We start from the raw sequence: 23601 nt of genomic DNA, 5'->3' as shown, positions 1-23601 counted from the left end.
AGAGCTCCCTAGTCAGATACATAATTTGGCTCAAGTGGGGGCTGATTTTCCCAAACTCAGAAAATAGTGTGGTTCTTTTGAATCCCATTTTGAGACTATTTTGCATCTTTTCCTGTCACCCCCCAAAAATAAGCCATTGGGAGAGTAATAGGATTTGCTACCTCTCCCTTGGGTGTTCAACATGGCCTCATCCACCTGTTCATATCTATCATGGTTGCATGTGCAACTGAGATGTTCCATACCAGATAAACTTCACTTTGGGAATCCACTTTGCCTTTCTAGACCCACCCCTTAAAAAAAGAAAAGAAAACTGTTTCATGGTTTTGTCTCACCTTCCATTCCTGGTGTCACAGAGCTGGTGCTACATTTTGAAAATCACATTTTGAAATGGACTGTCCCATCTGTGGAAGACCAGCTCAAGGACTTGAACTTGTGTGATGGGCTTTCCCCCCTCTCCTGCCCCCAAGCCCCCTTGTGCATGCCCCAAAACTGGCTTGGGTGGGGGTGGGAGAAGCTCCAGAACAGTGCACAGGGGGAAGAGAGGAGAATCATTCCATCTAGCAAGCTGCAACGCTTGCGCAGACAGAACAGTTGGAAGAGCACAGTGCTGGAATCCCACTCTTTGTTTTTAACTGTATGCAAGCCAGAAATGAAATGAAGACTTTATTATATTTATTTATAACCTGCCTTTCCCCCTGACAGGACTCAAGGTGGCTTACAGATAAAAGCAAGAATCACTGAAAACATTTTTTAAAAAATAGACTTTATCATGATTATGTTATTAACTGAACGTTCCAAACCAGGGTTATCCTTTCAAGTTTTGCTGCACTAATGCCAGGCTGGTACAGCTAAGGTAGGGTTACCAGATGTCCCCGGTTCCTGGGGACAGTCCCCGAATTTGCAGATCTGTCCCCGGACAAATTCCATCCCCGGAATGTCCCCACATTTGCAAATCTGTCCCCGGGAAACGTGGCAGCGGCAGCCTCAGCAGCCCAGAGCCAGCCTGGTAGCGAGGTTGGCTTTGGCTGGCTTCAGGAGCTGCTCGCTGCCGTGGCGCCCGCCATTTTTCCTCGCCGGAAGTCTCCATATGATGTGTCTTGTGCACTGTACTGGGGATGTCTGGCGGTACAGATCTCCTGCCCCTTTCCCCTTTTGTTTTGACTGATCAGGGGAGGCTCGGGAGTTGCAGGAGGGCAACTGTTTCCCAGTTTTTAAAAAAACCCTGGCATTTATGTTTCACAGGGTGTGAAAGAAGGGCGTTGCTCCTTTATACAATATGCATGTGTGCTTGGGCCCAGGGTCTTTTGCCTCACCATCCTCACTACTGACTCCCTGTTGCTACTCAGATTCAAAAAAAAAAAAAAAAAAAAGTGTCCCTGGATTCATTGAAAAAAATCTGGTAACCATAAGCTAAGGGGACCAAATCAGGTCACTTTTTTGAAAATGGACTTGTTCAGGTTCCAGCTGATCCATGGCCTGTCCTGCTCTGCCCTTGTAATACCCCAAGTATTTTTTTCCCTTCATACTTTTTGCAGCCACCTTCAGTAGTAGTGCCCTCCTCTTCTGCTTGCTGTTAGAGGCATGGAATTTATCCAAAATCCTAACCCCTTCCAGTGACATCGAGGGTGAGGATTGCAGCCTTAGATCAATAATAATTCAAACAAGTATCATTGTTTGTGCTGTGAGTACAATAATGAAATAATCCACACAGGATCATGCTGGTTGCTAGAAACTAGTGATTGTATAGACTCCAACATACCTATAAACAATTCCATTGGATTCTGTAGTGTTAACCTGATGGGCCTTAATTGTGTGAGCAACCTAGTGAATAATATTCACTTTTTCCCCCTTTCAGGAAGGAGAGTTGCCAGAGATGTGTACAAAACGTGTCATGCTCTCTACAAATTGCTTGTCAGCTACACTGTTTTTCTTGCTTTTGATGTTTTGTGTTTTTTTTGAAAAAAGAAAAATAACTTGTTTCCTGAAGCCTTTGTCAGCTCTCTTATTGAAATTGCACTTGGTTATCAAAATTGGAAGGAACTCTTTCTTGTATAGTACTCTTGACTGAAAACTGAAATCAGGACTGTGAGATGAAATAGCCTATGAAGATAAGGTTGAAGGTAAATTGCAACACATGACAAAGGAAAAGATCTTATTTGAGCCATGCTAATAGAATATGCTCCTTTATAGCATATCTGACACCTGTGAGAACAGTGGTGCAATTTGTCAAAAGCCACAAATATTCTAAAGTCCAGAGCATGCCATTGCATCATTACATGGGCCATCACAAGGCCATGTAAAATAAATTTCTTCAGTTGCCTGGTTTTGCTAAGTGATTTCTGAAGCATTATAGGCTTGTACAAATGTAGTTATTGTTTCATTCTAAGGCTTAGCCCTAGCCCTATTTCTGGCTTTGAAAGTCCTTCAGCATGCCATGTCTGTTCATGTACTCAGCATCGCCTCACAAAACAGAGCCTTTTGTCCTGGGCCTAATTTCCCCTTCAAGTTGATTCTTAGTGAACATAATTTGAAGTTAGTCAGAAAATATCAGATGGAATGCTTCCTCAGAGGAAAAATCGAAATTGCAAATTTTCTGCAGGAAATGTTTGCTTTCGTTCACCCCGTGGAACATCTCTTGTAGAATCGTCCATATTGAGCGGAGATGAAGATGTGCATAATTGCGGCCCAGTGAAGCTTGCTTCAGTGCAAGCTGCACCTCCCGCAAAAGATGGACTGCGTCTGACAAGTATGAATAGAATGGAAACGGATATACCCAAAGCAAACTTTGAAGGCAAGCAACAGTAACAACAGAATGTTTTCAGGATGAGTTGAAGGCATAGACTGACTGTGACAGTAGTTCAGTTCCACCTAGAAATGCCTGCCTCCCACTTCATGTGAATAATATTTATGGACTTCATCCAAGAATAACCTGGAGGAGAGGAAGGGCTGTAGGATAGTGGGAGTCATATGGTCACGCTTCCAACAAGGAGACATGACATGGACAGATCCATCGAAAGATGGCAAGCAAATGAACCTATCGTATAACCCCAGGAAAACAATTTTACAACAGTTAAATTTGGAGGAAATGACAGGCCACAGGCCTCAGCTTCTGATGCTGATGTTGAAGTTGAATAGGTACATACAGGATGAAGATGATCCTTAAGATATCCTGGTGTCATGTGAGGCTTAAAAAGTTATTCCCAGTACTTCAAACTGAGTCCAGAAACTAACTGTTAAGCACTTCATTTATATAATATAATATAAAACAATTGTGCATTCATACTGTTTGAACTGCTTCACAGGCTGCTGAACAAATGGTCTACCCCAAAGAAAAGGTGACATGACTCTTCCGAGCACACCAATGTAAATATTATAACTTGTAATACAAGGAATATTGAGCAGCATTAATCTTTGCCCAGCTATTAAACAATGAGAAATATTGGGCTGGTTTTTTTTTGCTAAGGACTGAGGAAATGCTTTTGGAAAGAGACCATCATTTGTCCCTGCTGGAAATTCCCTCAGATGCAATGCATCATTATGCCTGACAAACCCTAGAAACCTTAGAAAGACAAAATATGTACAAGGCGGTTGTTAAGCATATGTGATATGTTTTGCCTTGTCACTGGGCAACAGAAAGTGTTATGGAACACATTTTATATGTTGCCAGAGCCGTAACTTTCTGAAAGACATAAGGTGTGTTGTTTTTTGTTGTTATTTGTATAATTACTCCCAGCCAATGACAGTGGTGCTTTAGACAATGGGCGGGTCTTGCGTTTTTCTGTCCAAAAGCCCATTAAGTACTTACTATTAACTCTGAAATGCAGGGTGATCATTATCAGGTGCTGTCCAAGCTGTCAAACACAACAACAAAATGAATTATATAGCCCATCTGTGCAATTTCAAAAATGACAATTCATTGATTTGTTTTCTGTGGTGAGTTTAGACATACATAGGCCGTTGACAAATTTATTACAGTGGTACCTCAGTTTACAAACTTAATCTGTTCCGGAAGTCCATTTTTAAACAGAAACTGTTCTTAAACCGAGGCACACTTTCCCTAATGAGGCCGCTGGTGCCCTTCCACAATTCGGATTCCGTTCTTAGACCAAGGTAAAGTCTGCAAACCAGGACACTACTTCTGGTTTTGCGGAGTTCGTAAACCGAATCGTTCGTAAACAGGGCCGTTCTTAAACCGAGATACCACTGTACCAGATATATAGTGCCTGGTCCCAGCAGTTTGTTGGAGTTGTGATCAGCATTCCCTATTCATTTTGATGGAGAATGAAACTCCACATTTGTAGCAGTGCATAACAACCCAGGGAGCTGGCCCCCAAATTACAATGCACAAGAAAGCCTGTTTGTCTTGTGCTTGGAATGTCAGTTTAAACTGGTCCTAGGGTGGGCAGTGATTGCATCCTATCGCACCTACCTCTCTTGCCCCTTGGGGGCGATATGCCTCTTCATTGCAGCCGAGCATTGGGCCGTCCTCTGAGCAGGCACTATTGATGGTGGGATAGCCCACCACCCACAAATCTGAATTGCCCTATCAGGGGCAAGGGAGGGGCAGAGCCTGGGTTGTGGACCGGAGTGGGGAAGTTTCACTCCTGTCCGCCACCTGGAAATAAAAGCCAGCTGTGCCCAAGCACAGTACCAAAGTTGGCTGAAGTCAGTTGGTTTGGAATTTTTCCGCTTGCATATTTCCCACTGACAGCTGTGGGACCATATGCAGATTGTCTCGAATTTAGTATTTTTTGCCTTTATTTCTATTTTCTTTATTAAATTTATGTACTGCCCTACATCAGAAGACCCTAAGGCAGCTTACAACGAAAGGCACAAATGTCACTACATCACATAATAGCTATACAGCATAAAAAGAAAAACAAATACCGTATTTTTTGCTCTATAAGACTCACTTTTTCCCTCCTAAAAAGTAAGGAGAAATGTGTGTGCGTCTTATGGAGCGAATGCAGGCTGCGCAGCTATCCCAGAAGCCAGAACAGCAAGAGGGATTGTTGCTTTCACTGCGCAGCGATCCCTCTTGCTGTTCTGGCTTCTGAGATTCAGAATATTTTTTTTCCTTGTTTTCCTCCTCCAAAAACTAGGTGCATCTTGTGGTCTGGTGCGTCTTATAGAGCGAAAAATGTGGTATATTATAATACTAATAATTATTTAATAATAATAATAATAATGCTTTTTTTACATCTTTGATAAGAGACAGAGAAACATTGCTTCTTGTTTTACAATGTTCTGTTCAAAATATTTGTTGAAATCAACAAACATAAATTATCTGAAATGATAACAATCAATTTATTTCTTTTTTAGATTGCTATTCCTTCTCTGCAGTGAGCTCAAGGTGGCCTATAAAGTTCATCCTCCATCTTTTATGCATTCAGTAACCCTATAACACAGTTTGGGCAGAGAGATGGTGACAGCCTAAAGTCAGCTTCATGGCTGAGGGGGAATTGGAACTTCTCGGTTACAGTCCAACAACTTCTCTATGCTAGGCAGAATCACAGGGTGGACGTGTTTCTCCACGTTGCTAAATGCTTTCAGGGCAGTGAAATAATGCATTTGAGGCTTTAACTGGCTTAGAATCTTGAGAGCCAGTGTGTTGTAGTGGTTAAGAGCGGTGGACTCGTAATCTGGGGAACCGGGTTCGCGTCTCCGCTCCTCCACATGCAGCTGCTGGGTGACCTTGGGCCAGTCACACTTCTCTGAAGTCTCTCAGCCCCACTCACCTCACAGAGTATTTGTTGTGGGGGAGGAAGGGAAAGGAGAATGTTAGCCGCTTTGAGACTCCTTCGGGTAGTGATAAAGCGGGATATCAAGTCCAAACTCTTCTTCTTAGAATCGGCCTAAACTGGTGAGGATTAACTAACCTGAGTAGGATTGGTGAGAGCTCATTTAAAATCCAAATTCAAAATTCTGCTCTTCCATAAAGGTCATTGGGTATCTGTGGGCGAACTATAGTTTCACAGCCTTACAGCTCTATATCTATCTATCTATCTATCTATCTATCTATCTATCTATCTATCATCTATCATCTATCTATCTATCATCTATCTATCATCTATCTATCATCTCTATATAAAAGCTTTGTTGTGAAGCTAATACGGGGTAATATCATGAATGCTTTTTGGGGAAAGAGGATGGGATGTAAATGTATAAGCAGGCAGTCTTCTAACCTGGCAAACTCTAGCAGAATAGCCACACATCTCTCCTAGAATAGCCTCAGAAATCAAATGTTCCACGTTTGCATTCCAACCTTCATAATCCATATAGGTTTGTCCTCCATTCCCCTTTTTTCTATCCGCCCCCAGTAGTGTCAACGAGGACACGAGCCAGTGCTTATGCGATCACAGTTCATTACCATGATGAAGGTGATTGGGATTTGCACAAACAATGGACTGTGACATCATTGAATGAATCAGGCAGGCAAGGGGAGGCAACCGATTATAAATGACAATGCTTCTATAATGACATAGGGAGACTGGGAGCCAGCGGTGATGAGCAGTCCCCTTAACATCATCTTTGGTAGCAGAAAAAATTACACCCAGAAAATAAAGATGGATGGTTTCAGTATGATTCATGCACAATTTCAGCAATGCCGTATTAGTAACAGTGACATTGGAAGGAACACAAATGCTAAAAATGAATGGTTGTCACTGGATGTGCAGCCCATGAAATGGACATGTGCTCAACAGTGACAAGTAATGGAAGCCTGCACAGGAAGAAGAAGTATTCCAATTCCTTTTATTGCGTTAATAATAAAATAAATGTTGTTTTTTTAAAAAAATATTGCCCCAGATCTTTATGCCATAAAGGAGAAGAATAGATTTTTAAATGGTAAGACAATGGCGAGCCTCTTTGCTGAAAGATGTGGCACTTAGCAATAATGCAGTACATTTTGGAAAGATCTGTATTTTTTCAAAGACAAACATCAAATAGAAGAGAAAAGGTTATGTCACCTTCACCCTCTCAGTACTGTCATTTATATGCTATCAGCTCATTAAATTCACATTAGGATACTCTATGGGACTTTAGGAGCTATTAGTGCATCTAAAATGGCATAACAAAATCTCAGTTCACTTTAAGGGAGATGGCATTGCGACATTTTGTATTTCATCACTGAGTTATTATAGTCTCAGATGCATTCTGCTGTGATGGTAATGGAAGGAGGAATTCTAGAGAGGAAAGCTGTCCATTTGTTTATCCCTGGGGAGAGAGGGAGAGAGAGAGGGAGAGAGAAATCCAAAGTTTGATTAAAAAAGAAAGAAAACTCAAGTGAAAGTAAAGCATTAACAATTTAACCCCTGTAGCAGTGCAATGTGTGTGTGTGTGCATGCGTGTGTGCTCACACACACACACACACACACACTCCCTCCTATTCTTTTTTTTTTTCTTTTTAAGAAAAATAATAAATATTTAAGTAGAAGAAGACAGACTATGTGGATGGCACATTTGTTGGATATAATGAATGAACATAGCTATCCTAGCCGTATGCAGGTACAAACATTACTGTGCAGTCCTGGAAACAAATCCCATTGAATCTCATATGCTCTATTTGCCCCTATCTGGCAGGGACAACCCCTGTTTTCCTGTACCTATACAGGAGAAATCACTCTCCTTGTTTTGCCTTTGGGTGAAATTTGGGGAATAACAATTTCAAAGTGTTGTTATTCTGCGAAAGTCTCAGCTTCCTACTCCCTAAGTAACTAGGACAGCAAATTTCTGCATGCTTACTTGGGAGTAAGCACCACTGAATACAGTAGGACTTACTTCTACATAGAGCTTGCTTGGCTTGCAGTGCACACTTGAGATAAAAAAGAAGGACCAAAAAAAGGGAGATTAGGGGGATGGCTTGATGGTTTGAAGTTTCCCATCACTAGCTAGTGCTTAGACAGCAGGCTGAGCAGCACACAGGTCAGCTGGTCTCATCCCTCCCCACTATGGTGAGATGTATCTAAATAATAGGAACTGTTTCTGAATTCACACCCATACATAAAACAAATAAAACCCACAAAATTTGCACCCTCTTTTAGTTTGGTTCAATGTCTTCTCCTTTTTGGCTTCCCATCCCCTGCTCTGCATCTACTTTATGTAATTAAATCATAAAAGTTGGTGGAATAGGTTTGAGCCGTGACCGCTCTAGCCCCCAGATGCAATATTCCTATTTTGTTTCTCTCAAGATACCTATTTTGATCAGTTTGCTAATACAGTGTGTTGGAAGCCAGGGTGGGACAAGATGTTGAAGAGAAAACGATCACAGTGTGTAGCAGGCATGGAGATGCTTTCTCGACACTGTTGACTCACCTTGTTAGCAAATGTGTCCGCTCTACATTTGGGGAGATTGGCTTTAAGCCAATCAAGAATGTTACAGATCAAACAAGGCATTAGCAAAGCTGTGGCTCACAATCCAAACTATCCCCTATATATAATCTGTCTTCAGGACAGGCATGTGGGTGCAAAGGATGAGCTGTCCCTCTGTTCCACGCAAAGGCTGCCGGGAAGCAGCCACACTCCTGTTTGAGAATGCAAGTGAGTAAAGAACAAACAGTTAAAATCCTGTTGTTCATTTCATTTCTTCCCTGTCATCTCTCAAGGAATTAAGTCCTATAACTAGTTTATAATCTGTGCATTATCTTACACATCTGCCAGGTGGAAATAAAGCAAGCGCTGACATCCGTACTGTTCACTGGAGACAGAGATTTTTACAATGAAAACATGAGGTAACCTTTTTCTTCGCCTGCCAAGAGATTCAGCAAACCTTGTATTTAATAAAAACTCATGGATATCTAATTTAGAATCTCCCCCCTTCTTTTTTTCTTTTTCACTCCCTCTGAAGAATTTGTATTATCAGTTTATTGTAATTCTGTTATGGGACAGACTTTCTCTTCATAGTGTTTTGACTGACAAAACTCTGTTCATGTTGAACCTAAGTCTTTGTTTCACATAGGCTCTGATTGTCCTATTGCCCTGTGTATTCCCTTCTCTTGGGGTAAAGATCTTAATTCTTACCTTAATTTTCATGCTATTCTATGACTCATAGCAGGTACTTATCATAGCTACTAATCACTTGCCTCTGTTGCTAATCCTGTGCCATTATTAAGTACAATGATCCAAAGTCAATGCTGCATTGCTTACAAACTTCTCCACAGTGGGAAGCTTATTCCAGAAATTGCAGCTTCTGTCATGGTGCCTTGTTCCACGAAGGGCTCAGTATCACCTAGGTTGTTCCTGAAAGCAGTTTGTCCCAAAGTTACAAGTGAGCCTATATCTGTCTCTATATTTTGAGCATTCTGATCCAGCAAATGGATACTTAGCTCAGTACCTGAGGCTTCCAGCTTAGTTGACTGAGGGCCACTCCATACATTCAAACCACACCCAACACTTTTTTTAAAGCATGTGACTTCCCCCAAAGAAACCTGGGAACCATAGGAGCTAGCTCCTTGGGGTTGTGGGGGCTTCAGCTCCCACAATAAACTATTTGAGGGGGGCTGGGCCCCCACAAATTTTATGGGCTTTCTCATTCAAATGGTGTGTGTGCACTGTGTCATGTGATCGATTATGCAGGGCAGGGCTTACCTTGGCACCCCTGCTGGAAACTGTAGTTTGCTGAGGTTGCTGGGAATGTAACTGATGGGAAACTACAGTTCTTAGGATTCTAAGCAGTGAGTCGTATTCTTCAAATGTGTGTTGGATGTGTGTTAATTGCATGTGCATCTGCCTTGAGTTGGGATGTAATAGTATTGCACAAACTAAGTAGTCTAAGGTGCTGGCTATAGGTTTCTTGGAGAAACCTGTGCCTTTTGTCCCATTGCTTTGCACGACTATAAGCCAAACTGAGTTCCTGGTATAGCACATGGGAATTAATAAAAGAAAGCATTTGCCATAATTTTATCTGCATGCAAGGAATAAATGATAAGCCTGTTGCACAATAGAAGCCTCGTCATTGGGTTGTATAAGACCCGATTTTGAGGGGGGGGGGCGGCGGAGGAATATTCCAAGAACTTATACATTTTGCACAGTCTGAAAGGCACAACATTCAGTGCACCCTTCCTAAAATAAAGTATAAAAACTGTGGGAATGTTCTGGGGTGCAGGAAAGGATATATTGACTAATTATATCCTTATCCAACTTGTGCTAACAAGTTCCCAAAATATCAGCAGAGTTTATGACATTCCCCTTTAAGTTCGCAACGGTAACGCTTGCACAGGTTCGCTAGAACCTCTATAATAATTACTCTGGTAATTTCCCCTTTTGTTCCCTCTTAAAATACAAGACACGACACAGTCTTTATAAAAGTATAAAAGAGTTTACTCACGTTCTGTTCACAATATGATCCCAGAAGGTAGGCAGGCTTAAAAAGGTTACATGCACTTAGAAACTATCTTGTAGCAAGATAGCCCTTATCTCCTCTCTTGGCTGGCAGCCAAGAGAGCATCCTTAGATGTTTCCTCATGGAAGGAAGATGGCAGAGAGAGAGGCAAGAGGCAAGAGAGAGAATGGCTGCCTGCCCTGTGCTTTTATCATTACCTGCACAGGTGAGGCCACACCCACCTTTGGTCACATGCGGAGGAAGTCTGTCCCCAGGAAGTTTACCTGCTTGCTGGACAGACATCCCTCCCCATGTTCTAACATGTACACTCTAGGAATGTTGTCATTGACTGTTTACATCCCACAAAAACTTGGTTTCCAAAACAGCTATTGATTGATTTCTGTTTTATCATCTGAAACCTCAATCAAACCAAATTGAACAAGACATTAGACATTGAGCTAGAAATATTATGTTGTCTTCATTAACATGGTCTCTGATGAGCCAGTTAGAGAATGGACAATTGCTTGTATTCAGATTCCAACATGGAAGACCCAACAGGCTACCTGCTGGTACTCTTGTGACTCACACTAGGTCTAAATATTTACAGATCAGACCAGGGTATCACTCATATTCACACTATCCGATATTATCGGAGCTACGAGAGCTGACATAGGAAGTAGCTGTGCACAGTTTGTCATGTACATTGCTTATTAGTGTCTTAACGGCAACAAAGTTTAAGGCAGTTTTATAAATCTACAGTAGACTTTAACAGTGCAGTCCTATTCATGGCTACTCAAAAGTAATCCAGTGGAACTTACTTCCCAGGTGAATGTGGATAGGACTGTAGCCTAAAGTAGTTAAATGTCCGATTTTTTTTAAAGTCAAAACCTGCTAAATAGAAGATTCAGAAGTTTAGAAGAAAAATGCTTGCTGGATGAGTTTTAAAAATACAAAAGTAACTCTTCTTTCATTAGCTTAATCGAGAGACTTAACAAGATAGACTCAACAGGAAATGATGAGGATGGCAGTATGGATAAATTGATTGAAGGAATTACGTATATTGAGGGGGGAGAATTGATATATGCAACTTACATTCCATAGACAGAGATAGTTTGGGCTGAATGGGAAATAGAAATGATAACAAAAACCTGATCTTAGAAGACTGTGATATGCCTTCAGGGCAGGATCAGGAAATGTTTATAGAGATAAGTAAAGCCTAGAACACTGGCCGCAGGGAATTTCAATTATCTGAATAGAAAAACTGAGGAAGAACTACTCTTTTCTTGAGAACAACTCCACAGCAGAAATATCATTCTACACAGGATGTTGACATACTAGCAAGATTAGAGACTTTGTCTCAGAGACCATAATATAATTAGACAACCAAAAGAGAAAAAAAGAGTTCATTAAAAACAATGAAGGGGGGAAATACCATAGAAGTTTCTCCTTTAATATCTAATATACAAAACTGGGATCTGTTTGAAATAAGTGACTGAGATTTCACAGCCTCACAATACATGTCATTCTCTTTTTGTATGTCTTCTAGCATGCTGGCTACCTTCACCCACTCAGGCAAGAATGCTTCATCACCCTTGTCACAATAAATAAAGCCCCACACCTGCCTCGCTGGCTCTAAATCTACCCTGAAGAAATGCAGCGATGGATGCACACCTTGGAATGACTGCACAGTAGAGGCCCTCCAACATGTTGCATCACTATTTCCAAGTACCCTCTGTGTGTAATTCAACACAGCAAATAGCAACCATACCCTGAATGGCATCTTATCATGAATACAGTATACCTCTTGACCCCTGTCCCTCTCGTCGACCTTCAGAATTAGAAGGTTCTGCAGGGGAAAATATTTTTTCTAGGTGATTCATTTCATTCAGCTGAGAACATAAACTTTGTGGCTGAAAGGGTTTATTGACACTAAGTAGGAAGGGGTCATAACCGCAGGGAATCTGTATAAATGAAGGAGATGCTTTGGTACTACATTCTGTCCAAGCCTACTTACAAACCTTCACCCAGTTGTTGTGCCATTACACAAAGGGCTTTCTAGTTCCACTTGTACTATTTCAGTTGCATTTTTCAGGCGCCTTTTCAGTGCAAAATTAACACACACATGAGGAAAGCCACCTTCATTTACACAAAATGCTTTGCCCCACCCTATCACTCTATAAAATCTATAAAACTGAGCTTGAAGAACTATGAAAAGATATGCACACTGGAACATTGCATTTTGGGTAAATTAAGACACTGGGTGGCACTGGTCACCCCAGAAACAGGTCAGGTTTGGGGTGCATTCAGAAGTGTTACTGCCAAAATGCTGTTAGAGGGCAGTGTGCGGTGTTGATGGCAATGAAGAAAAAGAATCCTATGGGGACAATGGAAGTGTGGGGATAATGGGGGGGGCAATGGTGGCACCATGCTAAGGACACCATGAAGTCTTTTGCTGGCCCTGTGTGGTTCAAATAGTTTATTTCTTTGTCATTACTCCAGCCACTTCCACTTTTCCAACTTCCTATTCTGCTCTCTATTTACATAAATGATCATAGGACCATATGTATACATTGAAAGATGCCAAACAAGTTAGTTCTTCTAGGCTGGAGAAATAGATGTGTTTGTTTTCACTTACCACCTAGCCATATGTTTGCCGTACAATCACTGAATTTTGTTCTCATGACATCAGCTTCAAGAGGCTAAGGAAGAAGCAATGTGCCTTCATAAATCCTTTTCCAAGACTTGCTACAGCTAGCTTAATATTCAACTGTAAATCTATGGAGACTGGGGAATGGAAAGAGGGAAGGAAATAAGTGAAAACCAGGAGAGAAGGAGAAGGAGAAGGAGAAGGAGAAGGAGAAGGAGAAGGGGAAGGAAGGAAGGAAGGAGAAAAGTTGGCAACCCTAATAAGAAAGGTAGTGTGGATTCGTCAAAAGAATCAAATTACCAATATCTAATCATTTGTAGATGGTTAATAAATTCCTCACTTCTGCTTCTACATCCCACAGCTGACAGATGTATCGAACACCTGATTACTAAAACAATGACCCCTGTTATTTGTTCTTCTCCCAGAACAAAAACAATATATTTTCATAATTGCCTTCATATTTATGGGTATCACAAGCCTTGGGATTCTGATGTATATTTTCCATAGAGGGGGATACAGAAAAATGAAAATTGAAAAATGCTCTTTAGTGTCTGGGCCATAATTAGCCGGCATGGTCATCTGGATATGTGGTTGGGTTATGATTCTCATCAGCTCCTGCCACCAAGACCAGTGGTCAATGATGATGGGAGTTGTAGTCTAATAACATCTGGATGGCACTATGTTGGCTCCACCTGGCTTGGGACATGGTTTCATGATCAAAGCATCATCTTTTTAGGTGGGATGAAAGCAGCTAGCATGGAAAAGTCTTAGTTTTGGTTCAAGCCAACAACCTCTATAGTTACATCTCTCTGGCTACTTGGCTATTGGGAGCTTGAAAATGGTGGAAACAATAGCACAACTGGGCAGGAACATACCAAGATGGCCTCCCAGCGAAATATGAGTTCCAGCATGATGCTTCATTCACATTAATCACTGGGCTTACAATAACCACAATAAGTAAAATTAGGAACTGGAAAAAAATATGCAATCCATGTCAATCACTGGATGGAAACAGGTGGCCATTTATGCATGACCAAAAAAAAAAAAAAGGATGAAATGAATCAACAAAGAAGAGGGCAGAAGAAAACATTGAAATGTGCCTGTGTGGATTTATTTCTAAATTCCGATTTATACATATATCATATATCTATATATCAATATATCTATCTCTATCTCTGTCTCTGTCTCTGTCTCTATCTATCTATCATCTATATCTATCTATCATCTATCTATCTATCATCTATCTATCTATATCTATAGATAGATAGATGATAGATAGATAGATAGATAGATAGATAGATAGATATAGAGATATAAATATATAATTTAAATAGAAAAACAATACATAGTGGGGAAGATGTGACCATATAACCTGTGTGCCTGCTTGTTCTGGTATTCAGGTGTGAACACTTGATGGGCAAATTCAGTTCTCCCTTTTAGGGTTCTTTATCTTTAAACTGGGCTTGGAACTTTCAACCTTTCAAATAAAGGACACTTTCATATAGTCAATGGAACCTGTCCACTGTAAAGTATGAAACATGGCCCCTCTAGGCAGGATAATGATCCTCTTGCTCATCTTGCTCACTTGCATTGATGTAAATTCAACTAGCACCCATAACTGGTTTGCTTCCTTATAAAAACCCCAATGCAACATGTTGCATGACACCAGGTGACACTAAATATCTTTGGTCTACTGTTGTGATCATATTAGACAATAAAACTGATGGACTTTAGATTTGTTTGAATCATCAAAAAATCAGGTCCTACTTTCTCACTACAAGTGAGTATCTTCTTCTTCTTCTTCCTCCTCCTCCTCCTCCTCCTCCCCCTCTTTCTTCTCGTCCTCCTCCTTCATTTCTTATGCTTAAAGTTCCAGCGCAAGATACAACAACTGAAACACAAATTTTAAAAACAGTTTAAAGTGACTTAAAATTACAAAAATAAAGTCCTTGAAAGTATACATCTCATGAACCAACAACACAAAATGTGGTTCCCTCAGTGAAAGCAAAAAAGGAAAACCTAGACCTTTTGTTCATTCTCATGCTCTCTCCCTCCCTCCATTTCAACTTCAGTCTTCTATAGCTTTCTGCATTTTATTTCACTTCAGTGATATCTCATGGTTGTTCTACAAGGAACATCGAATGGTTCCAACGCATGTTTTTATTTTATAACCCTCTTTTGGCCATGTTCAACAATCATATAATTCAAAATTCATTTGAAAGGCCATTTATTCAGATAGAGTTGAAAGCAGAATATCAGGGAAAACTTTTAATCCAGGTTCTTGAAGCACTCACTCTTCCTCAGTTTTTGAAAGAGGGTGAGCATTTTCCACATGAAAATACCAGTTGGGGAATAAAACTGACAAATATATTCAATCAAAGATGATTTTTCTCTCTCTCTCTTACATTCCAAAATGGCTTCATTAAAATAAAAGCACCACCTTAGGGATTGTACAGAACAGAATACTGGGTACCTAAATGGTATTTATGACTGGCCTAAATGTAAAGCGAATTAAAATTTAAAATATTGTACTCAGGTAGGCCACAGAAGCCTGTGAAAGAATGTCCATTAGGAAGAGGAAAGAACCCAGAGTGCCCAAGTGACAGGGACATGTCAGGTTAGCGGTCAGGCATACCTTTACACTTAATGGCAAGGCAAATGAAAGAAATATTGCTAGCGCCCTCAGTTACTCACATATTTATTTTAGCCCAGGAAAACAAGGTCATGGCTTTAAAAGGATATTCGCTGAAAGAAAAAGCTACACAGAAACAAAAAAGTAAGAGCAGAGTTCCTACTGTTGTGAAATAAAGTGACAATTCTATGCCCATGGAGTGTGAACTCTATTGAACACAGTGAGGCTTCTTCTGATTAAGCGTGCATTACATTGCACTGGGCGTCACATTTCCTTGGACATAACAATTTTGTATGCCATGTTCTGTGTAAATAAATTACTTGGATGGAAAATTTATTTAAGATGGCAGTCTAAGGTTGCAAACCCTGAAACATCCTTTGTTCTGGAAAGAGATGTTACTGGGTTGTTTTTAGGAGAGGAGAAAAAAATTGTTTGGAAATAACAACTGGAGCAAATGATGTTTCCCACATTTCGTTCACCAATATACAATTTGTGTCAGAAGGATGGCACTGTTAGGTTTCTGTTATGCCACTGTGCAGTGCTTGGAGTCACAAGACTCTGTTTACATTCCAGACTGTTGGAAGTCTCACGGGAGACGGATGTTGATGTTACTGGTTTCCTGTTTCTTTGTTCCAGTTGGTTCTCTGACTTTCACAGAGAGCAGACGCATATCCTTTTCTGTCCTGCATAGTTAGCAATAAATGTAGCAATGTAGCACACATTTCTCGCTCCTTCTGCTGCTGTTTGGATACTCTGCGTAATGGGAACGTGCCTGAAGCCTCATCAAAGGCTTAGGTCATTAATCACTGTCAGAGGAGATTCCGAAGACTCGATCGGAGGAGTAGGTCGGTCAAATGGAATTCTGACAGGCACATGGGGCTGGTCCTTCTTCTCCCAAAGTGAAAAAATCTATTTTGAGTGAGTGGACTTCTGCTCACATAATATCTGCTCATCTGGGGAGGCGGCCATTGCCGCATGGCGTGGCTGTGGTGGGTTCAGGGAGGCTGCCATCTTCCAGGCATGGACAGGGGAGGGGATGGCTGGCACTGACCACCTTTGGCCACACCAGACCCTCAGGTAAGGGTGGGCAGTGCCCATTCAGCCAATCAGAGGCTGGGGCTTAGTGCTGTGAGCAGCCTATCACCAGCCTATTTAAGGGGGCAGCCAGGTGTCAGGGGATTTTTCCATCCACCCGGGGGGGGGGGCGGAGAGTGGGCACGTTGCCTATGGACCTTGCTATGGTTAATTCATCACCGTATTTTCAGGACCAGGGAGGAATTTTGTCCTGCAAGCAAATTGGCCGGCTTGTAGGTTTTTTGGCTACCTCATAACAACCACCACAACTTTGGCAGATTAGGCATTGGACTGCATCCTTAGTCACAGGAGTACCCCGTTAGAGGGGTCCAGGAGGGGTGACTCTGTCTGGGAGTCCACTGGTGGACCAAAGGGCCAATACACTTCTTCCAATGGTGGCCTGTGTGGGGTCATGGCATCAAATGTATGTTGGGGGTGACTCCCCAGCACAGGGTTGACCCCACCAGGTTTCTATCGGGTAGCAGGTGGGCTGCCTGGTGTGAGATACATGCCTAATGCCTTAGCCAAACCTACACTTTCCTGTAATCGATAAAGTTGTGGCCTAATTCAACCCAATACCAGTCTCCTGTGTCATTCTTGTGGCCCTCCCTTCACCTGCCACAACCATTATGCACCTGTGCCGACAATGGGATCCCTTTTTTCTCTCCTGCACCCCCCAGTAGGGGGGCTTCAGGGGGGGAGGGTAGGAACGGGAGATCTTGTTGCTCAATTGGAAGTCTATTCTGCTTGAACCTAGGCACCCTCAAATGTCACCTATTTCTTTTCTCTTTCCTGCATCACTCTTTGCTTCTTTTCTCCCCAATAACTACTAGACCAAGAAGCCCAACTATTTCACTTCTCTGCCACCTTTGTTCATGTTTAAGTCAAAAACTCATTGTTAGAACAATTTTTAAAGCAGCCCTATATAAAGAGCTCTGTCCTTCATAAGTGATTTTTTTAAAAAATCATACTTTGCAGATCTTTGCCTGATTTCCATGGATCAATGCTGAGTGTGACTTCTTTTGCCAACTGAAGGCAGAGAGGATCGCTTCCAGAAATCAGCTAAGTAAAGTCATGGACTCTATAACTTTAACTTTATATGCAGATTTCTCAGCCTCTAGCTTTTTTTCTGTTTCAAAATCAGGCATTCATTGAACATGTGTAAGTTTGAAAGAAGTGTAGCAATAGCAGGAGGCTTTATCTCCAAGCATCAGTTAAGTGTTGAAGGTCAGCATGGAGTCCTGCAAGTGTTTGCCAGTAGACCTTCCGTCCCCAGTCTAGTGTCTCCAGTTATTACTGCAATACAACTCCAGTCATCCCTGACGAGCCATGTTGGCTGGGGCTGATGGGAGCTGTAGTTCAACAACATCTAGAGGGCACTGGGTTAGGAAGGCTTCAATAGACTCTAAATGAGTGATTGGAGAGCCTGCCTTTTATAGATTCCTCAGTCACACTGACAGAGTCTATATGCAGTTGTATACATAGAGGGCTCCATACAAACCTTAAGCCAAACATGGTGAGTTGCAATGGGGCAATCACACCCCTCATCAATGCACACATGGAAGCCCTTTCATTACTTAGCTGGTTGGAACACTAGTTCAAATGCTACTTTGCATTTATTTTTGTTCACCTGAATTTACATTGTGGGATTTCTAAAGAATGCTTAATTTTTGTCTTACAAATTCTTTTATGTTCTTCCAGTTTTGTACAAAGCCTTCCAAAGCCTTGAAAATTGCTTTAAAAACATATAATATTTTTCTTGACATAATACACAGATTTACTCAGTTATGTTCAAAAGGTATTTGAATTGTGTAGGGGGGGAAACGTGTGCAAAGAACTAGGTTATAAGATCATAAGAGCTGGAAGGCACCTCAAAGGCAATCTGGGCCAACCAACTATTAGTGTAGGAGATCCACATCTACAGCATTCCTGAGAGGTGGCCATGCAGCCTCTCCTTCAAAATATCTAATGAAGGAAAGTCCACCACCTTCCAAGGTTGTGTTTTCCACTATTAAACAGATCATCCAATCAGGAACTTCTTCTAAATGATCTAGAAAAAGCCTATAAAACCAGGTTGTTAATTTAGGTACTGATAGGCTGTTTGGACATCTGTAACTGCTTTTCTGAATGGAAGTTGTACACATAGTTCATGCTTCAAAGGTAAAAATGGTTTTATTTTTCCTGTTCATTTTAAGGTGCAAAAGATGGGCATGCATACATCAGCCTGTTTAATGTTTGCATGTTAGCACTCATACCTGTCAATCTAGAGTGAAACCAAAGCTTTACAAGGCCCATGAGGCCTTGTGGGGCTGGCTGCGACATTTATCTCCTGCCTCAAGTTGTTGCAGGCCAAATGGGTCAAGTGGGTGTGAACTGCCGCCCGTTAAACTCCTGCAGCTTATGAAAGAGAGCAGGGTTGAGTTGTACCGACCTCTCTCATAACTAGCAGCTGTTGTTGGCCACTCTGAAGCTCTGGGTGGGAGACTTCTAAATCTTCACTAGTGTTTTTAAAGGTTGCTTTATTTTTGAAACCATTCTAAGCCCAGTCTTTCCAGAGATGATAGTTAACACAGGAACATAGGGAGTTGCCCTATTCGATCTCAGGCAATGTGTCCATCTAGCTCAGAAGGACCAAAGAGAACTGGCATTGACTCTCCAGGATTCTCAGATGAGTGTCACTCTCAGGCCTACCTGGAGATGCCACGGATTGAACCTGGAATCTTTTGCATGCAAAGCAGATGCTGTACCATGAATTTAACTTAGGGTATCCATTCCATGGATGACAACTGAAATAGCCCAATATATTAAATTCATATTGATATAATTAATTATGGGTGTTAAGGCTTAAGTGACTTATGGCTCACACTCACTACACAGTTACGAGAAAGTAATTTTAGGGGTTGTCCTGTTCATATCCATAGGCAAGCTAAGAAAATAAAAAATTCGGAACAGCCGCCAGAGGGGAGTCCCATTTGCTCTATTGTGACTTTCACAGAATTCATGTCCCCTCCCCACAAAAGAACCCCCCCCCCAGAAAACAAAAATGTATCTTTTGTACTATTTTCTCATGCATAAGTTTAAAGCAATGCACAGTGGATCTACATATGAGTTAATGTGTGGCCTTTGTGCCTTCTTATGCTATTCTGAATATTCAGGGGCCTCAAAATTTATCATTATAGTCTTTTAGTTAAGGATTGCCACTGTTATTGCAGAAACCGTGACAATAAAAGCACTACCACACATTTGACCTGATAAGGTTTCCTAAAATCCTCTCCCTTGCTGCTGTCCCCCAATAGCATACCACTTCTAGACGGGAGAAACATCATCAGCAATTATGAAGAATTTTCAAAAGGAGACTAATTAAATGTATACATTTTTTAAAAAAACTTGTAACTCCATTATTTAATTACATATGTTGAACTGTGGCAAAAGTCTGAAAACACTTCACTTTCTCTTAATAGGGTAAAATGCAAAGATCTACATGACAGATGACAAAGCCAAGCCAAAGTCTACATGAATGGCATCTTTGCCAGACCCACAACTTCCAGTGGCACCAGGGGCATTTCTGGGGCATGACTAGGACCATCACTGAAGCTCTCAGCTTTGTTGTCGTTTTAAGAATGACTTGAGCACCTGAATCCATCAACATCATCATCAGTCACCAGTTGGGTATGTAGGGGGTAGGCAAACTTTTTAGGAATACTGGTCTCAAGCTGCATGTTCAAGCTGCATATACTTCAGATACGTTTCCTGAGTAATTCTTACAACAGCCTTGTAAGAAAGTCCACATTGCTCACGGGGAACTGATGCTTTGAGTCACTGGCTTCCCTAAGACCTCTAGCAAGTTCCCTGCATAGACAAGCAATGAATAGGGATTTTCCTGGATTACAACTCAGTCCCTTAGTCACTGCTGTAGCGATATTGGTGCTACAGATGTGCTAATGGTAGCAATAGCATATAAACAGTAGCTGTTTTCTCAATAACATGACCACTTAGAAAGGCTAATGATTAAGCAGTATATAAATTGCTCAAATAAAATATAAATACAGTGGTACCTCGGGTTACATACGCTTCAGGTTACAGACTCCGCTAACCCAGAAATAGTGCTTCAGGTTAAGAACTCTGCTTCAGGTTGAGAACAGAAATCGTGCTCCGGCAGCATGGTGGCAGCAGGAGGCCCCATTAGCTAAAGTGGTGCTTCAGGTTAAGAACAGTTTCAGGTTAAGAACAGACCTCCGGAACGAATTAAGTACTTAACCCGAAGTACCACTGTATTGGTAAAGTATCAGCAGCAAAACAGGCTCAGCAAGCAACCCTAGTAAAAGTAAGTGTGCCAGTCCTGTGTTTGTCCCAGATAAAGAGGGATTTGCAGCCCCTTACTATTCTCCTCCTTCAAGGCAAACAAGAATGCCTAGTTAGTTTCTTTGCCTTTAAGGCAGTGCATTGCAACCCTTTATATTTTAATTGCAGCAGTTGTATTTTTGGGACACCAAGACACAGCTTTCGCATTCTCCACCCCACCCCACCCCGTTACACAATTCAAAAGCTACACTCTGCTCCTCTGCACATCAGCTGCATTCTTATTAACGGCACGGCTGATTTCTGATGCTCCTGATTTGTTTGATAAAGAGCTAGTTGAGATGCTGGGCATGTTAATAAGGGGTCGTATGCTTTCCCTGTGTTCTCAGCAAGGTGCCCGCCTGTGGCACACAACCTGGCACGGCCCACATTCTTATACTGCTCCTAACAGGCAGAGCGCACCGGCCTTTTCCCCCCAATTCACCCGATCATTCACAAGTTAGCTCCAACCCAGCCTTGTAATTGCCATTCGTCACACTTATAGGGTACGCTTTTATGTGCTGTATCTCACTGATGTCTCTCAACGCCAGGCCAGTGCCACAGGGTACTAGTCTACAACAAAGATCTCAAACGCAGTTTAAAAGGTAACACCATAAAAGAGAAAAATAATAGCTAAAATCACGGCCGGATACCTACAGGCTCTGTGGATTTTCTCAGTTCAACCGGTGCTCAGATTCAGAGCTAGTATCTTCAGTGGCATGCACAGAGTGTCAAGCTGTCTTCTTATGCCCCTGCCCAGACAGCAATCTTGAAGACGTATTTTCCGGCAAGGGAAGACAATTGATTATGTAGATATGAAAAGGCTTTTTGTCTCAGCACCTTCCAGCTAAGGGTGAGACAGGAGGAAATACAGGCTTATTCTTTTGTCATGGGGGTTAGCTCTGAGTTTAGGTTATGAATTCAGTACTGTTTCAGGCAAGTTCATATGGCTGGCAATCCTCACTGTATCTAGGAAAAAGAGAGGGGAGGCTTGCCATCTCGATATGATGATGTGAATACACTGACAGCATGAACCAGCAAGTCCATGTAGCGACTGGACACTTGACCACTGCAGTCTTGACCACTTTCAGTTCCTTTCTGTGCTGTTGCAATCATGCAACCATGCAATTTGCAACCATGCAAATTACAGCAGACACACACACACACCTGGCAATAGTTCATCCCATCTGGGTCACAAAGGAATGAATGATTCCACATTCTCTCGGAGGTATTGAAAAGAGGGCACTTGTTTACAAACCGGTCCATAGACTTGGGCCTACAGTTTCTCAGATGGAATATGTGCCCAAGACAAGTGCTGTTTTCAAGCTGTGGTACCAAGGAGTTTGAAAACATATTGGATAGTGCAGGCTAGGATGGTAGAATGTGAAAGAAAAAAAGAAAGAAAGAAAGAAAGAGCTAAACTTGCTACCAAAATTTAATATAAAGTGAAATTCAAATCAAATTGTAAGGTTCCTGTACATACATATGTTAAGAGGAATGTAAGTTGAGCAGTTAATGTGCATAATAATCAGCTGTTGTGCACATTTACCAGGTCTCATGGAGAATGAACACATGATCCTTGATAAATATTCATTTATAACCTACCCTTTTTCCATAGGCACCTTTTTTTGCATCCCACCCCTCTTTTAATCACTCTCAATGCATGTCCTAAAATGCAACTAATATTCATGTACTTAGGGTTGTTGTTTTAACACAGAAGTACATTTTCTGTAAGTTTTAGAAAGTTTTCAAATTAAACAACTGAATAAGAAAATACATCTGAGTTTCATTTTTTATTGGGGGGACCTCATGGAGATTTGGCTATACTAAAGTTAGGAATCAATTCTAGACAATATTCTGAGAAGGTGTATTTCTGTTTCATGCGGTCCATTAATAGGAAGAAAACCATGTTAAATAACAAAGAGAAAAATGGGTTTCCTTTCTTTTTGCAAGCCCTTGTGTGTTGTAAGTAATTATATACATGGCTGAGAACTATAAACTAGCCTCACAAATACAGATTGACCTACCTGTATATTTTTCAGTAAGAAGCAATGTCTACTATTTCCAGGGGGGTAAAGTCTGCAGTTCTAAGCTATATACAAATGATAAAAGCAAAGACATCAAAGTGTTCAGCCTTTCAACTCATGCTCAATTAGAATAAAAGTTTTGGTTGATGTTTTAAACATTTAGGGCTAACTAACTGTGACAGCATCTCAGCTCTGCAAATGGGATGATTTTGGATTGACTTTTGATCTGACTGACAGTTTCTTATACACTTCAGTGTCGGTTTATAACACACAAGTCCACATTTGAATGCACATGTGTCTAATTAGAAACTGTTTATGGACTAGCCACATAAATTTAACACACAAGAGTAAAAGGACTTCTTTTTTTAAAGGGGGGATGGAGTTTAATGGAAGAGAGCTAATTTGAAAAGGTGCCTGATGTATTCATTTCTTTTGCAACTTGAAGAAAAGGGCACATTTACCATATGGGAAACCTTTAACAGGAGCATTTAAAATAAAAGGTCAATAAATGACCCATCAAAAATAGTTTAGTACAAACAGAAGTGGGGAGAGGTAAATTGCCAAA

The 23601-nt window shown here is 41.3% G+C and overlaps 2 long non-coding RNA genes across 2 annotated transcripts in view; one reads left to right on the top strand and one right to left on the bottom strand.

Moving 5' to 3' along the window:
• The window catches only part of LOC307226641, a 441096-nt gene that overhangs the window by 302023 nt on the left and 115472 nt on the right, over positions 1-23601 (bottom strand). The window lies entirely within an intron of this gene.
• Positions 18148-23601, top strand: part of LOC307226569 — a 28212-nt gene continuing 22758 nt past the window's right edge. Inside the window, exons 1-2 of the long non-coding RNA XR_013843500.1 lie at positions 18148-18187; positions 20133-20340. This is a non-coding gene — a long non-coding RNA (uncharacterized lncRNA). The remainder of the gene's footprint in view (positions 18188-20132; positions 20341-23601) is intronic.

Source organism: Podarcis cretensis (genome assembly GCF_951804945.1).
Source record: "Podarcis cretensis genome assembly, chromosome: 1".
Lineage (NCBI taxonomy): Eukaryota > Metazoa > Chordata > Lepidosauria > Squamata > Lacertidae > Podarcis > Podarcis cretensis.
Note: the sequence above shows the minus strand (reverse complement) of the source record. Positions and strands in the feature narration are given on the sequence as shown.